This window comes from Nothobranchius furzeri, chromosome 2 (genome assembly GCF_043380555.1).
Source record: "Nothobranchius furzeri strain GRZ-AD chromosome 2, NfurGRZ-RIMD1, whole genome shotgun sequence".
Taxonomy (NCBI): Eukaryota; Metazoa; Chordata; class Actinopteri; order Cyprinodontiformes; family Nothobranchiidae; genus Nothobranchius; species Nothobranchius furzeri.
In genome coordinates, this window is record NC_091742.1 from 90,385,868 (window position 1) to 90,408,437 (window position 22,570).

Below are 22,570 nucleotides of genomic sequence, written 5' to 3' on the forward strand. Positions count from 1 at the left end.
GTTCATGAACCCTAGATGTTTTAGTGATGACGTAACCCGATGATCTGCCATATGCAAAGAGCCAGCAGGGTCACTGGGAGGTGGTGTTTATCTCCCAGTAGCTACTGGGAGACACCTGGACGGGCCAGTCCATCACAGAACCACAGGGAGACAGAAAACCGTTTACAGGATCAATCGGAGAAGCAACTCTAACCGCTCAGCTGTTTGAAGGTCATCCCTCAACAGTAACCTGCAATAGTAAGGTGGGTGTTTTTAATTGTTTCAGCGTACTGGTCTGGACTCTTCTTTGTTACGTTCGTTTTGTGTTTTTGTTTTTTTATCTGATACAGTATATATATTTTTGGGTCTTCATCATACACAGAGCAAATCGAGGTTGTTTTATCTTTGCAGACACGTTTTGACGTTTCAAATCGCATCATGAATTGTATCAAATTGAAAATTGTTTTCAAATCAATGAGTCGTGAGCAGAAATGACTCGTATCGAATCGTATCGGCTCGGGGTTTCACCGTACCGTTAATGTATCGTATTGCTGGTAGCGTGTCGATATGAACTGAATCGGCCTCAGACGTGGAGATTCATATCTCTAGTGTACATTCCTTTGTCCAAGTGCCTTTAACTTGTTCACTCCGTTCTATGTCCTATTTTGTGTGTTGAGTTGGCGCCCTGTTTCTCTTGTGTGTGTGTTTTATTGCAGAGTTTACATGATATTTTGTATGACTTCACATTTTTGCTTTGACATCTCATCTTTTGGGTTTAGCGGGTCCTGCATGGTGCGTGGGAGTTTGCCCAACCAACTCACAAGTGTGTTGTGGATTTGGAGCAGGCGTTCGAGCGTGTCCCTGTGCCAACTAGTTATCGACCAAGTTGTTTGTTCATAACTTTCAGATTTATTTGCAGCTGGAATTGAAGATTTTTGTGAAAGACACAAAACTCAAAAAAAAAAAGTCTTAAAACTTTGGTTCCCCTGATCTGTCTTCTTTCATCTGCAGGTCAGCAATAAATCAAATGTCTGGAAACTCTTCTGACACTCACATTTCAACTCCATACTACCACTGTCTCTACCCCTACACTGCTTCTCTCTTACTAAGGACTGCCCTCCTCCTCCCTCTATCCACCTTCATCCTCTACCTGGGACTACAAAGATGGCGGCAGCAGTGCTCCTCTAAAACAAGAAGTCACATGGACATGTTCACCTACCATCTGTGTGTGATGGAGCTGCTCTGGATCTCAGGGGCCATCTGGTTTCTTTGTGCCATTTACTGTGGTGTTTTAATATTAGTGCCCATTGTGACAAGTGTAGCCATCGGAGCATCCTACGGAAAGATACTCTTAAGCAGTAAGATACTCTTAAGCAGTCTGACCTGTGTTGAGCAATATATCGCTGTTGTTTATCCCATCACCTACCTGAGCCTCCGAAACACCAGTGGAGTCCGTATCAGAAACATCAGCATCGGATGTGTCTGGATGCTGTCCTCAGGCCTGATAGTACCACAGTTAATGACAGGTCGCTACTCAAACCTCGTCATGCTGATTCTCTCTGCCTTTTCTATCCTGTTAACGTCTTTCTGTAGCCTCTTTGTCCTTTACGGTCTGCTTCGTCCAAGATCTGGACGAGGGCACAGAGGTCTAGTGGACCAATCAAAGAGGAGAGCCTTCAACACCATCACGACCATATCGAGCATGCAGTGGTTGGGGACTTTAGGGCTCCTTGTATCCACAATTACAAATGAATCTGGCGTGAGCCTGGAGGTTTCCTGTTTGACGGAAATGAGTGTGAGTTATAGTTACCTGCCCAGCTGTGTGGTGCTGCCTGTGCTGTATCTGCACAGAGCAGGAAAACTAGCATGCAGGAAGAAATCATAGAGTTTTATGTCAGAGGATCTCCGTGACGAGGCAACGGTCGAAGGGCTGAAAACCAAGAAAACATGAAAACACTGGCAAAACAAAGGTGTGATGCGTTGAAAGTTGGATTACAAACGAAAGTCATGCAAGCACAGCAGCTAAGTTTTTACTGTGGCGAGCGGGGCCAGGAGCTAGGGATACACACGGCTCTAGTTGTACTCTAGGCCGGAACCAATCTACGTGTTCCTCCTAGACTGGGGAGGAACACGTGTTCCTGTTCTCACTGTAACAACAACGCCACCTTGATACCCAAGGACAAAAATTAAGGACACATAAGTCCACTCTTATGAAACATGAGCTTGAGACTGGGTTCCCAAATGACATAAATGCATTAACAGAAATATAAATAAAACTTGATTAAAAAGGCTAAAACTAATTACTAAAAGGCCAAAATGGCAATAAAATAATTATAAAAAGGCAGGCTGACGCTACTGAGGAGGTGCCGAGTCCCTCAGTAGAGACGGAACCGTAAACTAACAACAAACCACAAACCCAAAGTTCCCCCCCAGGCACTCGTGCAACCAATCCAGCGTGAAGTGAAGAACTGCAAACATGCAAACCCAACTGGAACCATCACCCGATGTGGCCACCACCAGCAGCAGCTCTCAGCTTGTCAAAATAAGTAAACAAAAGAAAACTGTCAATAAAAGAAATGTGAGGCTCGTCACAATTAAGGGAGCTAATTGCCTCACACACACACACAACGACGCTTCTGCTAATGAAATGTCTACTTGTCTGTGAGGCGCTCCAAGCAGCCAGGAACACAGCGGCAGTGATCCAGTCCAAATCCTGTCTCCTTGAGCGAGTTCACCATGCGGGGCACACCCAGCGGAGGCAGGGCCACTTGTTCGATCCGACGCCGCACACCCACACCAGCAGGAGCGGTAACGCAGACAGAATAAAAGCAAAGCAAAAGCAGGAACCACACACAAGCAAAACAGCAGAGTCTCTTCGAGGGCATGATAAACCCTTTCCTTATTCTAAAAGGAAGAAGAGACACCAAACTATTAACTTTTTAAATGAACTGAGAGGAGAGGAAGCAGCAGGCTGAGCATACCACGTCTGATGACAGATGACCACCCAGAACCACGGAACACAGTGCGTTTCGCCAACCGAGCCCGAATCCAAGTGATCCCTGGAGCAGGAGCAATATTAGAGACCAACTCCCATGTTACACCCACTGGGATTAGGCATACTCACAATTGAGGTGTTCAAGGTCTCACCCACAACCGCACACTTCCTCTAACAGGGCAACAGAGCAGGAAGTCCTCTCCACAGCAGACACGCAAGGGGGGGGGGACACAAGTGAGAGGGAGGCGCTAAAGCACCCCCATTTATACTAGGCTCTCAAGAGTGATAGGTTGGTTATTTAGATGCCAACCAGTCCTGCTACATTACCATTGATCTCTGGAAATATCCATCGAAATGTTGTTGAATATTGATTAAATGATGCCCAGTTGTTGAATAATAATAATGGCGGCTTCGTAACATATAACCATCGTGTCTAAAATACATGAGAGCGGGTCTAAGTGTCTGGGCAACACGATATTAGGTGCCATATTCCTTTCTTCGGGAGCCCGTGAGGACAAAATGTAGTGGCCAGAAAGGTCAAGAGGTCATCTGCAAAAGGTATCGAGCTGAATTGTGAGTCTTTGGGTTCAAACCTGATGGGAGAGGTTCGTGTGCTGTTTTTTCCCATCAGCTCCAAAGGAATTTCCTGTTTTGGCCAACGTTGAGATGTGCTTCCAGTAAAGTCTGATGCTTAACTGACATGTTAACAGTAAACTGATGTGAACCAAAATGTTCCTGTGTTCCAGCCAAAAGTCTCCAGTAAGAGGACGTGTTTATAATAAGTGCTTATCAGAAGTGGACAGATGTTTCCTGTTGCTGTGTCAACACTGTTGCGCATGTAACGCGCAGCGCGGGCACGTAGCAAGAAGGGGATAAATGCAGCACCCCATGTTTGGTCTGGGTCTTTTGGTCTAAGAGGCTGTCCTGCATGAGCTGTGAGCAGATTAATTAAAGACCCACGCTGTCAGATGGTGATCCCCGTCTCCGACTCTTTTGTAAAACTACAGAAACTCACAAAAACACATTTACTGATTCGTAACAAGCGGTTACAAACCATTTTCCATTTATAAACATTGTTGTTTTACATATTTACCTCTTCGCTTACTGCCAGGATGAAAGGGAGTCTGATGTGCTTGTCATTTTGCTGGACGTTACACTTTCAGGGATTTTTTACTCTAATGGCCATCCGTTGGTAAGGTCTTACTCCATCACAAAAATACTGCTTGCTTGCAATGATTTAGGTATGTATGCCCCCTGTGCCAAGGGGAGCGGGTGTCTCGTGATATATTACCATCCCCATTGCCCCTGAAGGAAATGCTGATGAGCCACAAAGCTGTGTGTATAACGGGACAGTGGTTCAAACTCCCACCGACTGTTATTTGCCAAACGCAGGCAGGGCCAAAGTGCCTGGTGGCTGCAGACCCAGAGACTGTAGCTCAGCATCACCAGAGAGTGAATAGAGCTCAGGACGTCACGTGACTCTCAGAGAGTAGACGCCATGTTGGCAGGCAACAAAGGTAAACAAAATGAACGGGATCGGCTTGGATTTTACTTCGTCGGAGTTTACTTCACACTTTAAAACTGAAGAAATTGTTTTATATAGTCAGAAATTAAATAGACTAACTATCTCCGACCCTTACCGTGCCCCTGGGATACTTTTTAAAAACGCCAGAAGCTGTTGGAGCAGACTTCTTACCGGATTTAAGATGCCCTGACATTTATAATATATAAAACTAATTAAACAAAAACACAAATAACAAGTAGTTTAAATAGAGTGCTGTGCTGTTTGAATGTATTAACTGAACGCCAAGAGAAATCACTAGTTTGATTTTTTTTTTCCGTGCATAAAATAAATATGTCAGGCAGGAGCGTCTCAGGATCTGTCTGAGATCCGTCTCGGTGAGACAGATAATAGCAATCCAAAGTGCTTTTTATGTGTGATCAACCATTGCTTAAAAATTAAATACAGCTTAGCCGGTTAGTTGCTGTCATCATAAAACACGTAAACGGCAGCACGCAGAACTCACGAGGCAACGTTTTACGTGATGTTTACTTGTTGCTGTGAGTAATAAGACAGAAAAAGCCACGCCAAAATAAGTTTAGGAAGCCCACTAAGAATCGTAATGGAAGCATTTAAAATAAATACTATACACAGTTGAGGAAACGTTGGTTTAAGTACCTGATATGAAGCGGTCGCTGCATAAGCGAAAACCTTTACTCTCGGGATCCCCCAGCTTCATTTTAGCCTGGAGGCTAGCGCGTTTCATTGCGATGATCCAACGTTTGCAGCGCTCCGGATCTTGGGGAACCCTGTAGAAGACTCTTTCCTTATCTCATCCGCTTCTGTTCTGCATCCTGGGACACAACAGGAATCTACCATATTTTCCGTTTGAGTTTTCTGACAATAACAAATAGCCCAGCTGCGGCCTTCTGCCTGCCAATATGGCGCCGTTTCAATTTGAACTGTTGCATGCCGGGAGAAGCGACGTCAACTCCCTGGAGCTCTATGGGTGGATGGCAGATTGTGTTGTGAAGCGCCTTGGGGGGTTGCAGAACCCTAGGTAGGCACTATAAAAGTACAGGCCACAAAGGATCCTCAAAAATGCCGATAAGTTTGTCGCTAGGCGTTTTTTGATATTAAAAAAAAGTCAAACATTCGTTAGCATCAGCAGCGTAGTTGCTGAGTTGCCAACACTGGAAGTACCCTGGTTTATAGTCTTTTAATCTCTTATTGTTTTTATTCATAATGAAGTAGGTTTTGATTAATGTCTGTAGAACACTGGGAACGCTCTAGTGAGGTGGGACACTGTACAGTCCCAGATTTCATTGAGCCAAACTGAACGGACATGCTACATCATGAGCGCACCTCCCAAAAAGCCTACGCCACTAAAAGCTGACAGCTAACCAAAAGAGCAAAGCTGAAATAAGAAAACAGCACCACCGTTAACACATCTTTCATTAGTCTCGGAACCTGAACTCCTGGTCCGCGTCTTCGTGCATGTAGCTTCCACTGTTGCTAATATTGCTAATTCTACTCTCGTGTTGCACTTCCTGTTTGAGGCTGACTTGGGTCGTCAGTGTGTTCATTAAAGAGCAAGTCACCCCTTACAAGAAGCGTACTTCACTCCCACTTCATGTTTTGAAAAATGCAACAAATGCTGTTGCCTAGCAGACCGAGAGGGTGGAGCCACTAACAAATACACACACTCACGACATTCCTCTCTATAAAATCCCTCCTCCTCCTCCCTCTGTCCACCTCTGTCCTGTACCTGGGACTACAAAGATGGAGGCAGCAGCGCTCCTCTACAACATGGAGTTACACTGACATGTTCACCTACCACCTGTGTGTGATAGAGCTGCTGTGGGTGTGTGGGAGCCTCAGCCACCTCTCCTCTTTACTCCGTCATCTCCTGGTTTTAGCTCCTGCAGGAACATGGATGTGTTCCACGGCATTCTGCGGAGAGACGCTTTCCCACATCCTGACGTGTGCAGAGCGTTACGTCGCTGTGGTTCACCCCATCCTGTACGTGACACTAAAGAGCAGAGGTGGAGTCAGGATCAGAGACATCAGCATGGAGTGTGTGTGGCTGCTGTGTGTCGGACTGGCGGGTCTTCAGCTTGTGACAGAGGAGTCGTCGTCCATCACGATGTCGCTACTCTTGGTTCTCTCCATCGCTGTGACGTTGTTCTGTAGTCTCTCTGTTCTCTGTGTTCTGGTTCGTCCAGGGCCTGGAAAAGGAGGGGGAGACAAGGAGCGAGTCGACCAATCAAAGCAGAGAGCCTTGAACACCATCACAGCCATCATGAGTGTGCAACTGTTCGGGTTTTTAGGCTTCCTGGTTTCCACAGTCACACTGGAATCAAAGCGGATGAGCTTTGATGTTGTCTGTCTGGTGGGGATGAGCATGAACTTTAGTAACCTGCCCAGCAGTCTGGTGCTGCCCCTGCTGTATCTCTGCAGGGCAGGAAAACGCACGCCCCCATGAGGAAGTGTTATCTAAAATGACAGATCCTGCCTTTTGTTTAATGTTAGTTTTACTTTATTATTGTTGTTCAAGTTTTTTTTGGGTCATTTTGTCAGATTTGTATTATAATTTAAATTGTAAAAAATTGTTTGTTGTGTCTAATTTGAATACAGAATTGAATCAACACCTGTTTTTGTTTACAGGCCGTTTACCCGGACTGTCACATGACTGTTTCACACTGCCCCATGCTAAATGATGAAGTCCTAGACACAAGCTGCTGCTTTTGGATAAAAACATCTACAGACTGTTTAAGTATCTTAATGTAGTTTAGGATGAAGTGCCCAGCAGCAAGACATGCTTTTGATTAATTTACTGCGGAGGAGAATAAAACCAAAGGTATGTAAAGCACATGTCACATTGATATTTTTGTGTTGGCTCTCATTATGCAAAAAGCTGGTTGCGTGTAGAGTTGATGGGAGCTGAAGCCTAACCCGGTGAGAGACGAGGTTGGACAAGGACAAGGACAGGTCTCCAGTCCAGCACAGAACCACCAAGACAGAAAACCGAGACATGTGACCTTTAGCTCCTGGGAGGCTTCAGCACCAGCAGACACACGTGGATTGGAGGTTGTATAGGACCCAAAATGCAGGAGATAGCCAGGTAGGTTAAAGTCCAAAAGTTTAAGTCTGTGTGTGAAGCAGAAGCAGGAACAGGAACAGAGAAAAGAGCAATCAAGAGCAAAACACAGATAAACACAAAGAACCGATGAGAAGCTGTGAATATGGCTGGATTTCAATACTGCTGAGGAGGTGTGTGAAGACAAAGGAGCAGGTGCACTGATTGCTGATGAGAATGGCGTACGGGTGTGACTGGTTCAGCTGAGGGATTGTGGGCAATACAACTGATGCAATATCAAAATAAAATGATATGACATAACTTGATTGTTTTAATGTTCTAACAATATACAGTAGTTTTTGACATCGTACAACATATTTATCACAATTGTTTAATATAAAATAGTTCTAAGTTGCCATAAATAACAGACTGGCACCAGTGGCAGGCAAACGGGGGTCGTGCAGTTTTACATCTTAGATGTTTTAAAACAAATAAATACAAAAATATTATCCGTTTTTCATGTTCATGTTGGAGCAATTGTCATGACCTCTGCGTTCTTGAGCTCCGTTTACACACTACACTGTGGACAGCTCCTCGCTCCTGCCCCGCTGAGACCCAGAGGATCAGCACCATGGAGAGAGGCACGCTGAGACGCACCCTTCCCGCCGGCACGCTGACACCAGCTGCGAATAATCAGCACTCATCAGACACCTTACAAAGGAGGAAAGGAGAGCGACAGGGAAAAGAGAGGGAGAAAGACAACCAGGAAGAGAAAGACGACGAGAAGAGAGCGACACAGGGAGAGGAACGACACAGAGAGTCCAGAGACGAGAGATGAGAGACGAAACGGGGAAAACCTGAGGCCGCGTTTTGACACAACCAGAGGGAAACCGAGAGAACGAGAGACTTGCATTTTTATACCGACACGGAGATCTTTCCTGGAGGAGAACCACCGGCTTCCAGAGAGAGAAAAGGGAGAGCGTGAGACTTTTGCCCCATTTGGAGTAACACAGGACCAGAAGGAGGAAACTTACCCACGGGCGGGGTATCGTACGAGTGTGGGGCCTTGCCCAGACCTTGAGATTTACACTTAGTATATTAGATTTAATCAGACCTCTGGCATTTTTACTTCATCTTCCTTATTTATACCTGCCAGGGACACCTTTAGTTAATAAACTCCTTTTGAACTTTTCATCTGTCCTCGTGTTTGCTCCCACCACACTTGTGTTGCCCCTCCTGGTAATCTCTAGGCCTGGAGGGGTGTAACAGCAATCAACCACATCTACTCTTGACTAAAACAACTTACTGTAAACACCTCAGTCATCTGTTTATTGTGTAAAGGGTTTAATTTACATGCTATTTAGTGAACCGTGAGACATGAGATTCCATAGAAAATATGAAATCAATCTTATGGATCTTTGGGTACTTTTAACCAGAAGATTGAAACTTTTTATTGCAGGGATTATATAACACTTCACATTGACTGAGAGACAACAGAAGAGTCAAGTTTTAAAAGTTTAAAGATTTATTACTAAACAAATTAAAACTAGACTAACTTTAAACACTAAATGTATGGTGTAACTAAGGTGAAGTGAGATGGAGAATGCTGTAATGTGGAATGTTGTTCAGAACCAGCAAATCCGAAGAAACAATTAGTTCTGGTGGGAATGAAGGTGATGTCTTTGCGCTAAGCTTCCTGTCATTTTGACAAGACGGGGCTTAAATACACCGGGAGGAGTAATTAGGGAAAATGGCAGCAGGTGTGTGGAGTGAGGGCTGGAGGGAAGACAGGTGAATATAATTATCTAACTGAGAAAACAGAAACAGAGGAGGGCAAATAAAGCTAAAACTCTAAACTAAACAATAATATCTAAAGACAGAGGGAAGGGCTCACACACACACATACACACACTAACACACACACATATACTGAGCTGGGGAACAAGAGGCTGGAGCTACAAACTGGAGGAGGCTGAGGATGACTAAATGAACACCGGACCTGAGGGGATGATATGAAGGCCTACAAACAGAGGACACATAAATGTGACGCAGACAAAGGACACATGAGGGTGCTATGAGACACAGAAGGGAGTCTAGAGAGGGATGGAGAAACATCAGGAGACACATGAAGGGCAGACGCAGACCATGACAGTACCCCCCCCCCCCCCCCCCCCCCCAAAGGGGCATATACCAGATGCCCAAACACGAACAAACAACAGCAAGCACAAGACAAGACAACACAGGACACGAGAAAGCCAGAGGGAGGGAGAGGAGGGAACAAACAAAACACAACCCAAAAAGGGCGGGCGAGGAGGGAACAGGAGACCCCGGGAGGCCGGCGACGGGAGACCAAGAGGCGGGACCAGGGAAACCTAGGGGGCCGGCGACGGGGAACCAGGAGACGGGATCAGGGAAGCCTAGGGGGCCGGCGATGGGGAACCAGGAGGCGGGACCAGGGAAGCCTAGGGGCCCGGCGACGGGGAATCAGGAGGCGGGACCAGGGAAGTCTTGGGGGCCAGCGATGGGGAGTCAGGAGTCGGGAACAGGAAACTCTGGGGATCGGGGGCTTTGGAGGAGGAGGAAGAGGAAGAGGAAGGGACTTCAGAGGACGAGGAAGGGTCTCTGGGGACAGGGGCTGGAACTCTGGAGACAGGGACTGAGACTGGAACACTGGGGACACGAGAGACTGGAACACTGGGGACACGAGAGACTGGAACACTTGGGACTCGAGAGACTGGAACACTTGGGACTCGAGAGACTGGAACACTTGGGACTCGAGAGACTGGAACACTTGGGACTCGAGAGACTGGAACACTTGGGACTCTTGAGACTGGAACACTTGGGACTCGAGAGACTGGAACACTTGGGACTTGAGGGACTAGAACACAGGGGACTGGAACACAGGGGACTCTTGAGACTGGAACACTTGAGACTGGAACACTGAGGAGGTAGACACTTGTGGGAACACTTGAGACTGGAACACTTGTGACTGGAACACTGGAGACATAGACACTTGTGGGGACTCTTGCGACTGGAACACTGGAGACATAGACACTTGTGGGGACTCTTGCCACTGGAACACTTGCGACTGGAACACTGGAGACATAAACACTTGTGGGGACTCTTGCGACTGGAACACTGGAGACATAGACACTTGTGGGGAGACTTGCGACTGGAACACTGGAGACATAGAGACTTGTGGGGAGACTTGAGACAGGGACGTCGACTCGGGAACAGGAACCTCCGACTCGGGAACAGGAACGTCCGACTCGGGAACAGGCTGGACCGGAGCCTCTTGGACGGGCTGGACCAGAAGCAGAGCGTCCTCCGGGACCACCGCCAAAGCAGGATGTGGAGCGTCCTCCGGGACCACCGCCAAAGCAGGATGCAGAGTGTCCTCCGGGACCACCGCCAAAGCAGGATGCGGAGCGTCCTCCAGGACCACCGCCGAGGCAGGATGCGGAGCGTCCTCCGGGGCCACTGCCGAGGCAGGATGCAATGCATCCTCCGGGACCACCGCTGAGGCTGGATGCAGAGATGGCAGATGAAGCTCAGACGCAGGTCGCAGATCAGGGGCCTCTTGGGTAGGCGGCACAGCTCTGACGTCTGATGGATTCATGAGTCTAGGCTTGGGCTGCAGAGCAGGGGCCTCTTGGTTAGGCGGCACAACTCTGGCTTTGGATGGCTTTATGAGCTCAGGTTCGGGCTGCAGAGCAGGGGCCTCTTGGTCAGGCGGCACAACTCTGGCTATGGGTGATTTATTGAGCTCAATCCTGGGTTGCAGAGCAGGGGCCTCTGGAATAGGCGGCACAACTCTGGTCTTGGATGGGTTCAGGAGTTCTGGCTCGGGCTGCACAGCAGGGGCCTCTTGGTTAGGCGGCACAACTCTGACTTCAGAAGACTACTGGTGATGGCGGCGCCGTTGATGGCGTGCGAATAATCTGCTGGTTAATGGGAGGGGCTCGGGTTGAGATTGCAGAGCAGGGGCCTCTTGGGAAGGCGGCACAACTCTGGTCTCTGGGGACTGCTGGTGATGGCGGCTACGTCTGCGTGGAGTGGTTAGGCTCATCTGAGGTGAAGAGATGACGCCGGCAGAATCAGAGGAAGAAGTGTGGTGACAGCCCACCTGAGATGGATAGGTGGCGCTGTCAGGACCGGGTGAGGGAATGGAGGCTGAAGCTATCCGGATCATGGAGAGGTGGATAGAAGGTGTAGTGGTGTGGAGCCGAAGGATACGAACAGGTCCTTAGCAAAAGTCCAAAAAGAAACCTCTTCAATGGGGTGTATATCCAAATAACTGGTGGCCCACCGCCAGGCCTTGCCCCCCAGGCAAAGCACCATGAATGATACCTTATTAAATTCTGAAGAATTTAAGTCCAGGCAGCCGGCACAGTCTTGGATAAAGGCTCAACAAGTCTCAGGATCACCATCATATTTGTACATCTGGGTCCGCTGGGTCCTGGTTGGTCGGTCCATTCTGTCACGATATGCTGGAGGTTGGTAGGACCCAAAATGCAGGAACCCAAGATGACATGAGGCAGGTGATAATATAAAGAAAAATCATTTATTTTGAAGGATGAACCAAAGAATAAATCCAAGACAGGGAGCCAAAAGTCCAAAATCCTAAATCGAGGCGCCACGAGGACAGGCGGCAAAGGAGGCTTGGAGGTGTGCATCAGCAACCCTTCAACCATTCTCAGCATGACCCGAACACGAAAGAGCACAGAGCTCAGGATTGGAGTCAAGCTCAGCAGAAGAAGGCAGATGAGTTGTAGGATCAGAAAGGTACAGGATCATCCTGCTTATATCAGGGTCCTGGGACTGAAGACTGACAAGATCGTTACCAGAAAAGACAGGTTGAACAGACACAACACCCTCGGATGGTTGGGAGGTGGACACGTTAGCGGCCTGAGCTCGAGTCACGATGCCTCTTTTTTTCTCATTTAGCATATTCTTCAGTTCACTGGTGATCCAGGGTTTGTTATTAGCGAAGCATCTCATTGTTCTGGTGGGTATGATGTTGTTCACACAGAAATTTATATAGTCAGTGACACATCCAGGCATGGCATTGATGTCCTCTTCATATCCTTGGCTCATCCAATATGTGGTCTCAAAACAACTCTGCAGGACTTCTTCAGCATCCTGTGACCATTTCCTCACAGTTCTTGTCACAGGTTGCCTCTGAACAAGTGGTTTGTATTCTGAGCAGAGAAAAACAAGATTGTGATCTGATTGTCCCAGAGGAGGTCTTGTTTTGGACATGTGTGCATTCTTTACATGTGTCTAACACAAATCCAATGTCTTGTTTTCTCTGGTGGAGCAGCTGACAAACAGTTGAAATGTTGGAAGTGTAGCAGAGAGCGAGGCATGATTGAAATCACCAGATATAGCAACAAATGCATTGGGGAGCTGGGTTTGTAGCTTAGCGACAACGGAACTGATGGAATCACATGCATTTTCAGCAATGGCTGAAGGTGGAATATAAACGGTTGCCAAGACAACATTGGTGAACTCTATTGGCAAATAATATGGAAGACAACTTACTGCCAAGAGTTCAACCTCTGGGCTGCAGACATGACATTTCACTGAATCATGACCTGGATGGCACAATCTGTTGTTGACAAGCACTGCCACTCCACCACCTTTTCTTTTCCTGCTCCTCTTTAGATCTCTGTCTGCTCGTACAGTCAGGAATCCTGGCAGAGAGTCGCTGAAATCGGGGATATGGTCCTGCAGCCACATCTCAGTGAAACACATAACACTGCACTGCCTAAACTCTGGCTGAGTCCTTGAAAGGGCTTGGAGTTCCACCATCTTGTTGGCCAGTGATCTCACATTGCCCATTATGATCAATGAACTTGTGGAAGTAAATCCAAATAAAACATAATCTTCAAGATACAGCCGAAATTTTGCTGGCTCTGGTTTGGTCTTCTTGGCCACTTGTCCCTCCGTGTTTTCCAAAGAATTACTGCTGCACTTCAACCACGTGTCAAACGCTGATCCAAGTGACTGACTGGTGATGCCAGGCGTTATATGACAGGTTGGAGGTAACCATCCTGGTTTGGGGGAGACACTGGGATTTTGGTATAATGAATTTAGCCTACTTCTACTGAATATAAGACACATTTTATGAACTTTCACTTTTATTTTCCTAAAATATGTATTAAATAATTATTTTTAAAAGATTTTGCATGGATTCTATTTTAAATGAATGTACATTTTCCCACATACCCCCTGGAGTTTCCTTTTCCCACATACCCCCTGGAGTTTCCTTACATACCCCCAGGGGTATGCGTACCCTCATTTGAGAAAGGCTGATCTAGACTGTTTGGTAACGGAATACTCTAGAGTTATTAAAGCTATTTCTTCAGCGTTTGGTCAGATGATCATTCAAAGTATTCAACATAGAGCAATTACACCTAAGCATCCTAAATTATTTATAGTTGATTTGTGTTTTACAGATCCTAAATGTAATAACTCTTACCTAAGAGCAGTCTTGTCAGACAAGTTTTTCCCTATTCCTGTCAGAAGGAAAATTATTTCGCTGATTCTCTCAAATAAAGATACCAAATTCATAAGAACAGTTTTCTTTCTTATCCTCTTCTCCCCAAAATGAAGGAAGTCCACTTTAAAACGATTACTTATATATATATATATATATATATATATATATATATATATATATATATATATATATATATATATATATATATATATATATATATATATATCCAGAATTCATAAATATCAGATTTAATATAAAAGATAATATATGTGTCTTATGTAATAGTGATATTGAAACTCAGAAACACCTTTTCTATGATTGCAACTCGGTAAATACCTTTTGGTCTGATTTATACAATTGGCTATTATCCAAAAAGAGTTACAATATCCCCTTATTCACATATAACATTTTTCAGTTTGGTTGTTTAGAAAAAAATAAACAGATTCAATTCGTTGTTAACAATTTGATAATTTTTAGGAAATTATTTACTCACAAATGCTGTTTTATGAAAGTGAAGCCAAGCCTGCCTTTTTTCAAAAATGATTGTGTTCTTTTTTGCAAATCCCTTAAAAAGGTAAATAATATAAAGGCTGTTGATCCTGTCAGTTTTATTGAAGATCTTTTGGACTAAAGTCCTCTGTCTGGTACTTTCCTTTACTTTACCTTATACTTTATTATTTATAAATCTGGTTATTTCTGCTGCTTCGACTTTTTTTCCAATTGTATTTGATGAAAGTTGTTGGTTGCCTACTGAGTTTTATTGTTTGCTATTACAGTGTACGGTGATGGATGTTCATTCCAAAAAAAAATTGTGGCGCTGCCACGGATTCGTCTGGGGGAGCAATAAAAAATGTTGGAAAAAATAAATGCATTAACGCTTCTTATTGCATTACACTGTATATGCATGGAGTGTCTGGGACATGTAGTTGTAAACCGCTCGAAATATTTCAAATATTTTCGGTGACAGCCTGTTTGTTTTGGTTTTGGTACTAAAGTTTAAATAAAACGTTGGCACGATGAGGCCGATTATGCAAAAAAAAAAAAAAAAAAAAAAAAAAAACTCTTTCTACAGCTCTGGCAGCGCCAGTCTACGAGCCGCTACCAGGCCAACTTCGGACAGATAACCCGGAAGTTGTTAGCAACATTAGCTTGTTGTTTGTTAGCAGCGTTAGCTTGTTGTGTGGGTGTGTGAGGTGAACCTCTGAGGCTCTGCAGCAACAATGTCTTCAGCTCAGTCTCTGAGAGAGTTTATCAGAGAGCGGCTAACTGCTGCTGCTGCAGAAATATTCTCCGAGTTTGAACAAACCATCGTCCGCTACGAGGAAGAGATCGATCGTCAGCGCAGACTGCTGGAGATCAGCTGGAAACCACAGATCAACTTACACAGAATAGGTATGAAACAGCAGCGGGACTCATGAGGTTTTACTGAGGACACAATCTCAGGACAGTCTGCTTGGGTCCGTTTGCTGTTCTGAAGCTTTTTGACACAACTGAGCTGAAATCAGTCGGTGAACTTTGTTCCACTTTAGAGAAATAAATCAATAACATTTCAGGGGTTTTAGGAAGTTTTTCGTTTTCAAGAATTCCACTAAATCCGTTTAAAAGAGACAAACTTTAAAGACTTAGTGAACGTTTCCAGCTGATGTTCTACAATCAGAGACTTGTTTAGAAGTTTCTGTTAGTCTGATCTGTTTGTGGACATTACCAAGTAAAGCTGTCAGCAGCTTCAAAGTGGAGATGATTCCATGAAAACATCTCAGTCCCGTTTTCATCAGAGACTGATGCATCTGAGGAACATCTGGGTGTTTATGTGTCTATAAACTCACCTGTAGTACCTGTGTGTCCATCCCAGAAGTCAGTAAGAATCTAAATCAATGTATCTGATAAATACTGAGTCCAGTTCTGCTGTGGGTCAGTCAGACACACACACACACACACACACACACCTGCTGTTCTCATCTCTGACTGTAGAACTGTGTGTGGTTGTTTGTCAGGTTAAGAGTTCATTATGTTCTAAAACATCTTCAGATGCATCAGATGATTAAAGTGAAGTGTGCTCTCTTATTGTCACATGATTCATCTTTTTGTTTGGTATGTTTGTCCAGAACTCCCGCTGCATGATGTCAGCAAAGATGAGGAGGTTCAGACTGACCAGCAGCTCTGGAACCAGGAGAGGACCTCCAGTTTGGACCAGGAACAACCAGAACCTCCACAGATGAAAGTGGAGCAGGATGAGTCAGAACCTTTACATATTCTAGAACAAGAGGAACTCTGCATGAGTCAGGATGAAGAGCAGCTTGTACTGAAGCAGGAGACGGTTACCTCCCTTGTGACTCCTGCTGATGAGGACAGAGACCACCATGGACCAGAACCAGACAAACACCAGCTCCTTTTGTCACTGTTTCCTGAGGCTGAGATCAGAGCTGCTGCTCCAGAGTCTACAGGTGAGGGCGGGTCTATGTGAAATTTCCTTACTGTGACATCACTGCTCCTTTTCGGCATGTAAGGAGTCTGAGTCTCCTCTCCTACCTCCCTGGATAAAAATGAATGCAAAAGAACGGTGTTATAAAAGCTATTTTTTACTCTGCTTTGCCTTATTGCCTGAATCACACATATGATGTATTTCAGTTTAAATGAAAGAAATTTTGTGTTTTGATGTCAGGAAAATTCTCCCTACAGTACAAGTAAAATATTCACCAATAAGACTCAGGACCACAGATGTTTAAGTTTTAAAGCCTGCACTTGTATCAAGGATTGGTACAAGTACAGGTTGTACATCTCCATACAGAGGAATGAACAGACCCAGTCACAGGGGCCTTTTACACCCCTCCCCCTCCGGCTCCAATTCCCGCGGATTACACCCCTGGGGCTGAATCAATCACCAGCGGAGTTTTACACCGGCTCGATCACCGCCTCCCCCCTGGCACAGTGGAGCGAGCTGCTCGAGAACACCCCCCACCCCACACACCCCCGCCACGTCTCTTTCTCCGACTACGAACATGGTGAGGTGGAACATCGGACAAGGTAAGGGCTGGATGGGCTGCTTGTGTAACCGTGTCGTCGCTGACAGACTCCCTATTGCTGCGCTGAAACCACGCTTTCCATCTCGCTAGAAGACCGCAGATCATCCTTGGAAAGGAAATATTCTTCCTCCGAATCCGAATCTGCCAGTACTACACGAAGAGCTTCGTCAGCACTGAACATTCCTCTCGGCATTGTGTTTTTTCCCTCTACCACTCGCTCGCTCTCACTCGCTCTGACAACCCCCGCGGCTCTGCGACTGGTGGGCGGGGTTCAAGCTTTAATTACTCCAAAAGTTTAAACAGTAACACACCCACAAATGCTGCTTGGATTGAAGTTACAGGTGTCTGCCACCCCGCAGTGTAACGTATTAACTGCATGAGGGCTCATTTCTGCTGCTGTGGCTTAAGAAATCCAACATTGCTGCTTGTCGCAATTCTGCGACTTTGGCGCTTAAAGGGTTAAAGTGTCAGATAGAAAAGGTTAAAACAAAGAATTTACTTGGGTGTGTATAGATAAAGAACCAAATAATGGATTACTGAAAGCTGCACAGAATGAAATTATCAAAGTAGAACAATCACACAACATTTTACAAAGTTTGAGACTGTACTTTTAAAATGGCAATGACACTTAAATTTACCGCATGCATTTTTTCCCCAAGCTTTTGGCACCATGCCATATGTCCAGTGTGTGTATCACTCTACAGTCTTTGTATTTTCCTTTGTCTGTCGGGATAGACAAGTAATTCAAATGAACAAATGTTTTCTGTGGTAATACTACGCTAATTTGTTTGTGTTTGACACACTTATGCAAAATAGACTTACTGAAGAGTGTTGTAATCTGTGAATGTGCATCAGTACAAACTTCCAACACCCGAAGGTCCTGAGTAACCCCGGGTTTCCACGGGAGCCGTCAGCAGCACGTTACTGCAGCAGCACGTCTTGCTCGCGTAAGCTGCTGCTTGGCCCTTCCCACGAGACGCGAAGCAGCAGGGGAGCAGCTGTCACCGACAGAGCACGAATTCACACGAGTGACTTCGTCAGTAAACACAACAACAAGCAGGAGAAAACTACAACATGGTTTGTGTTTTATGTTCTGTCCATTTTATAATCGCCAATACGGACCTGAAAAACAAAGGAGACCGCTAGCTAGGTGATAACTTCTCACGGGGACGCACAGTTAGTAACCTTTTTTAAAAGTAAAGCAACCGGAAGGCAGTACGTTCTTTATTCTGAAAATCTCGGTAGCTTCGCTCCGTTTCCGCGTCCAATTTCCTGTCTTTCCTTCCCCAAAAATGTCGAACTTGACCCGTTTCAGAGGCGTCGCGCGTAGAAAATAGAACCGGCGCGTAAAGGCCGTGACATGCTGCTCCTGAGACGCGGCCGACTCGCGCTGCTGACGGCTCCAGTGGAAAAGGTTCTGTTGACCACAGCGGTTCCTATCAGCAGTTATGACGTGCTGCTGCAGTAACGTGCTGCTGGCGGCTGCTGTGGAAAGCTGGGGTAAGTCTGTCCAATGTCTTTATGAAGCCCATTTTTTCCATGACCACTGAGTTCCTCTGTGTTTCCTGTTTGTCTGTATTTTCCAGGTTCACAATCTTTTTGGAGTAATTTTCCATGGCAGTGTAGGTACAGTACTGGGGTCTCATTTATCAAACATTGAGTAGAATCCTTACTAAAACCGTACTTAAGCTCAGCAAAAACAAATTTACTTACGCGAAGTAGGTTTGTGATCTATCAAACATAGAGTTCGCACAGCTGCACACAATCTCCGATTGATGAATCGGAGACTAACGAGAAAGTTTGTCAGCTGCTTTTCAGTCACATCCCACCCTCACCATGCCCACTTACTGCCATAAATAGTCAATGCAAAGTGCCTTGTGGATTTCATGCATATACATAAGCCGGCTTGTTGCAGCGCTCTGCCAATGACAATGGCGACCGTAGATCAAGGCAGATCAAGGAAGCGCAATTTCACAAGCAGAAATTGTGGTACTTGTGGGTGAGGTGGAGAAATTAAAGGAAGTGCTTTTGAAAAACAAATAAGAGAAAATCCACGGAGTGGCACAGCATTGCTGAAGCCGTCAATGCTGTGAGTTCTTTAATAAAAAAACGGTCTGATCGATATTCAACCCCCAGACTCCCGGGTGAAAGGCACATGCGCTAACCAGTCAGCCAAACATGGATCTCATTTGGCAAAGTAGCCGGGGCGCATGATCAATCGGGTCACGCTGTCAGTCTGGTTCACAGTTCCACAGCCAGGATGAAAACCACATTGCTCCTCTTCAATCTGAGATTCAAGTATCGATTGGACCCTCCTCTCCAGTGTCTTGGACTAGACCTTTCTAGGGAAGCTGAGGAGTGTGATCCCCCTGTAGTTGGAACACACCCTCAGGTTACCCTTCTTAAAGATGGGGACCACCACCCCAGTCTGCCACTCCACAGGAACTGCCCTCGATGAACACGCAATGTTGCAGAGACATGTCAACCACAACAGCCCTACCACATCCATAGCCTTGAGATACCCAGGACGAATCTCATCCACCCCCAGGGCTCCGCCGCTGTGTAGTTGTTTGACTACCTCAGCTACTTCTGCCCCAGAGATTGGACAGTCTATCCCCAGGTCTCCTGGCTCTGGCTCCTCCTCGGAATGCGCGTAGGTGGGCTTGAGGAGCTCCTCAAAGTATTCCTTCCACCGCCCGACTATAGCCCCAGTTGACATCAGCAACACCCCATTCCCGCTGTAAACCATGTGAGCGAGTTGCTGCCTTCCTCTCCTGAGGCGCCGGACAGTTTGCCAGAACCTCTTTGGTGGAGATCGATAGTCTTTCTCCATGGCCTCACGAAACTCCTCCCACGCCCGAGATTTTGCCTCAGCAACTGCCACTGCTGCACCCCGCTTGGGTATCCATCTGCTGCCTCCAGAGACCCACAGACCAGCCACGCCCTGTAGGCCTCCTTCTTCAGCCTGACGGTTCCTCGAACCTCTGGTGTCCACCAGCGGGTACGGGGGTTGCCCCCACGACTGGCACCGGCCACCTTGTGACCACAGCTAGCTAGAGCAGTCTCGTCCAAAGTCGCCTCTGAAGTCGTCTCGTCCAAAGTCGCCTCTGAAGTCGTCTCATCTAAAGTCTCAACAATCGCAGAGTGGAACAAGGCCCACTCGGAGTTGATGGCACACTCAGAGTCGATGTCCCCCTCTGCTCTCGGAATGCGGTCAAAGCTCTGCCGGAGGTGGGAGTTGATGGCCGTCTTGACAGGTTATTTTGCCAAGCGTTCCCAGCAGACCTTCACTATGTCTTTGGGTCTGTCAGGTCTACGCGGCATCTTCCTCTGCCAACTGATCCAACTCACCACCATCAGTTGACAGCTCCGCTCCTGTCTTCACTCGGGTGTCCAAAACATACGGCCGCAGGTTAGATGATATCACTACAAAGTCTATCATCGACCTGCGACCTAGGCTACCCTGGTACTAAGTGTACCGATGGGCATCCTTATGTTCGAACATGGTGTTCGTTATGGCCAAACTGTGGCTTGCACAGAAGTCCAATAATGAAACACCACTCAAGTTCAGATCAGGCGGGCCGTTCCTCCCAATCACACCCCTCCAGGTCATGCTGTCATTGCCCACGTGAGCATTGAAGTCCCCCAGCAGGACAATGGAGTCCCGTGATGGAGCACTATCTAGCACTTGTCCCAGGGACTCCAAAAAGGGTGGGTAATCTGAACTGATATTTGGCGCATAAGCACAAACAACAGTCAGGACCCGTTCCCCAACCCGAAGGCGCAGCTACCCTCTCGTCCCCCGGGATAAACCCCAACACACAGGCAGAGAGTCTTGGGGCTAACAAAAAGCCAACCCTAGCCCTCCGCCTCTCACCCGGAGCAACTCCAGCAAAGGAGAGTGCCCAACCCCTCTCAAGGACTTGGGTTCCAGAGCCAATGCTATGTGTCGAGGTGAGTCCGACTATATCTAGCCGTCCAACGCCCCGGGGTTCATCTTGCGAGGACAGCGGGCGGGTCCACGTCTTGTGTCCGGCTGCCAGAGTTTGCTACGACAGATGTCGGCGTGGTCTCAGCACCCAACTACTCCCAGTCCTCACTATCTAAAGGCATCAAGCCTCCCCTCCTGGCACTGTAACACTGCCCACCTACTCAGTTGTCTTCATCGCCAGCAGTCCTAACCAACTGCGAATGATCCCACCCCCCAGAACCAGGTGCCACAATGACAGGTCGACCACACACACACACCTTGGTAGTTCTGCCACCCGTTTATCATCTCTGGCCTCATCACGCCTGACAAGCACCAGCCGGCGTCCCGTCGCCACGGCCCCAGAATCTGGCTAATCCTGTCTTCTGCCTTTCACAATACCGTTAATCATCTTTTGAAATATTTTTTATACTTAGATTTTTTTTTTTTTTTTTGTGAAGCTCTTCGTGATTTTTTGAGAGGCATTTTGTAAAAGATTGTTGTCTTTCTTTTAGTGTAATGTGCTTTGTAGTCCTCGGACAAAGGCAGGTCATTTCTAATTTGCAATTAATCATGAGTTATCTATAAAACTCATGCGACTAATCGTGATTCAGATGTTTTGTTGATTGATGGTGCCGACTTTTTATTGTAATGGAAATGAAAGGTATTACAATTTGATTAATGACCAGAGATATTAATGATCCATACCTGGCAGGGACCCCATCTCTGGACCTGGGCTTTTAAAATCAGAAGAGTATTCTTTTTATTACAGGGAAATTTAATATTAAACACTTTGCATGAACTGAGAGACAAGAGAAGAGAGAGAGACCTTGGAACGTTTAAGAAAATTTATTATCTAAATTATTTTAAACAATTACCAGGACTAACTCTCTAATGATGGATGCGAATGGAATGTAATGAGGTGAAGTGTGAGTGTTGAGGTCAGTTCAGAACCTCCGTCTGGAGAAGCGAGTCTGAGTGGGAGATGTTGTTTCCCGTGCTGTACTGTGCTGACGGTACAGGCCCAGAAGCTGACAGCTCCGGTCCAAAGGTTGGCGGTCCAGAAGTCGGCGCCCCCGGACCAGAAGCTGACGCCCCCGGAGCAGAAGCCGACGCCCCTGGACCAGAAGTCGATGGTGGTCAACGTCCTGTCCTGTCCTGTGGTCAACGCCTCCTCTGAAGTCGACGCCTCCTCTGAAGTCGACGCCTCCTCTGAAGTCGACGCCTCCTCTGAAGTCGACGCCTCCTCTGAAGTCTACGCCTCCTCTGAAGTCGTCTCGTCTGAAGTTGCCTCTGAAGTCATCTCGTCTGAAGTTGCCTCTGAAGTCGTCGTCCGAAGTTGCCTCTGAAGTCGTCGTCCGAAGTCGCCTCTGAAGTCGTCTCGTCCGAAGTTGCCTCTGAAGTCGTCTCGTCCGAAGTCGCCTCTGAAGTCGTCTCGTCCAAAGTCGCCTCTGAAGTCGTCTCGTCCGAAGTCGCCTCTGAAGTCGTCTCGTCCAAAGTCGCCTCTGAAGTCATCTCGTC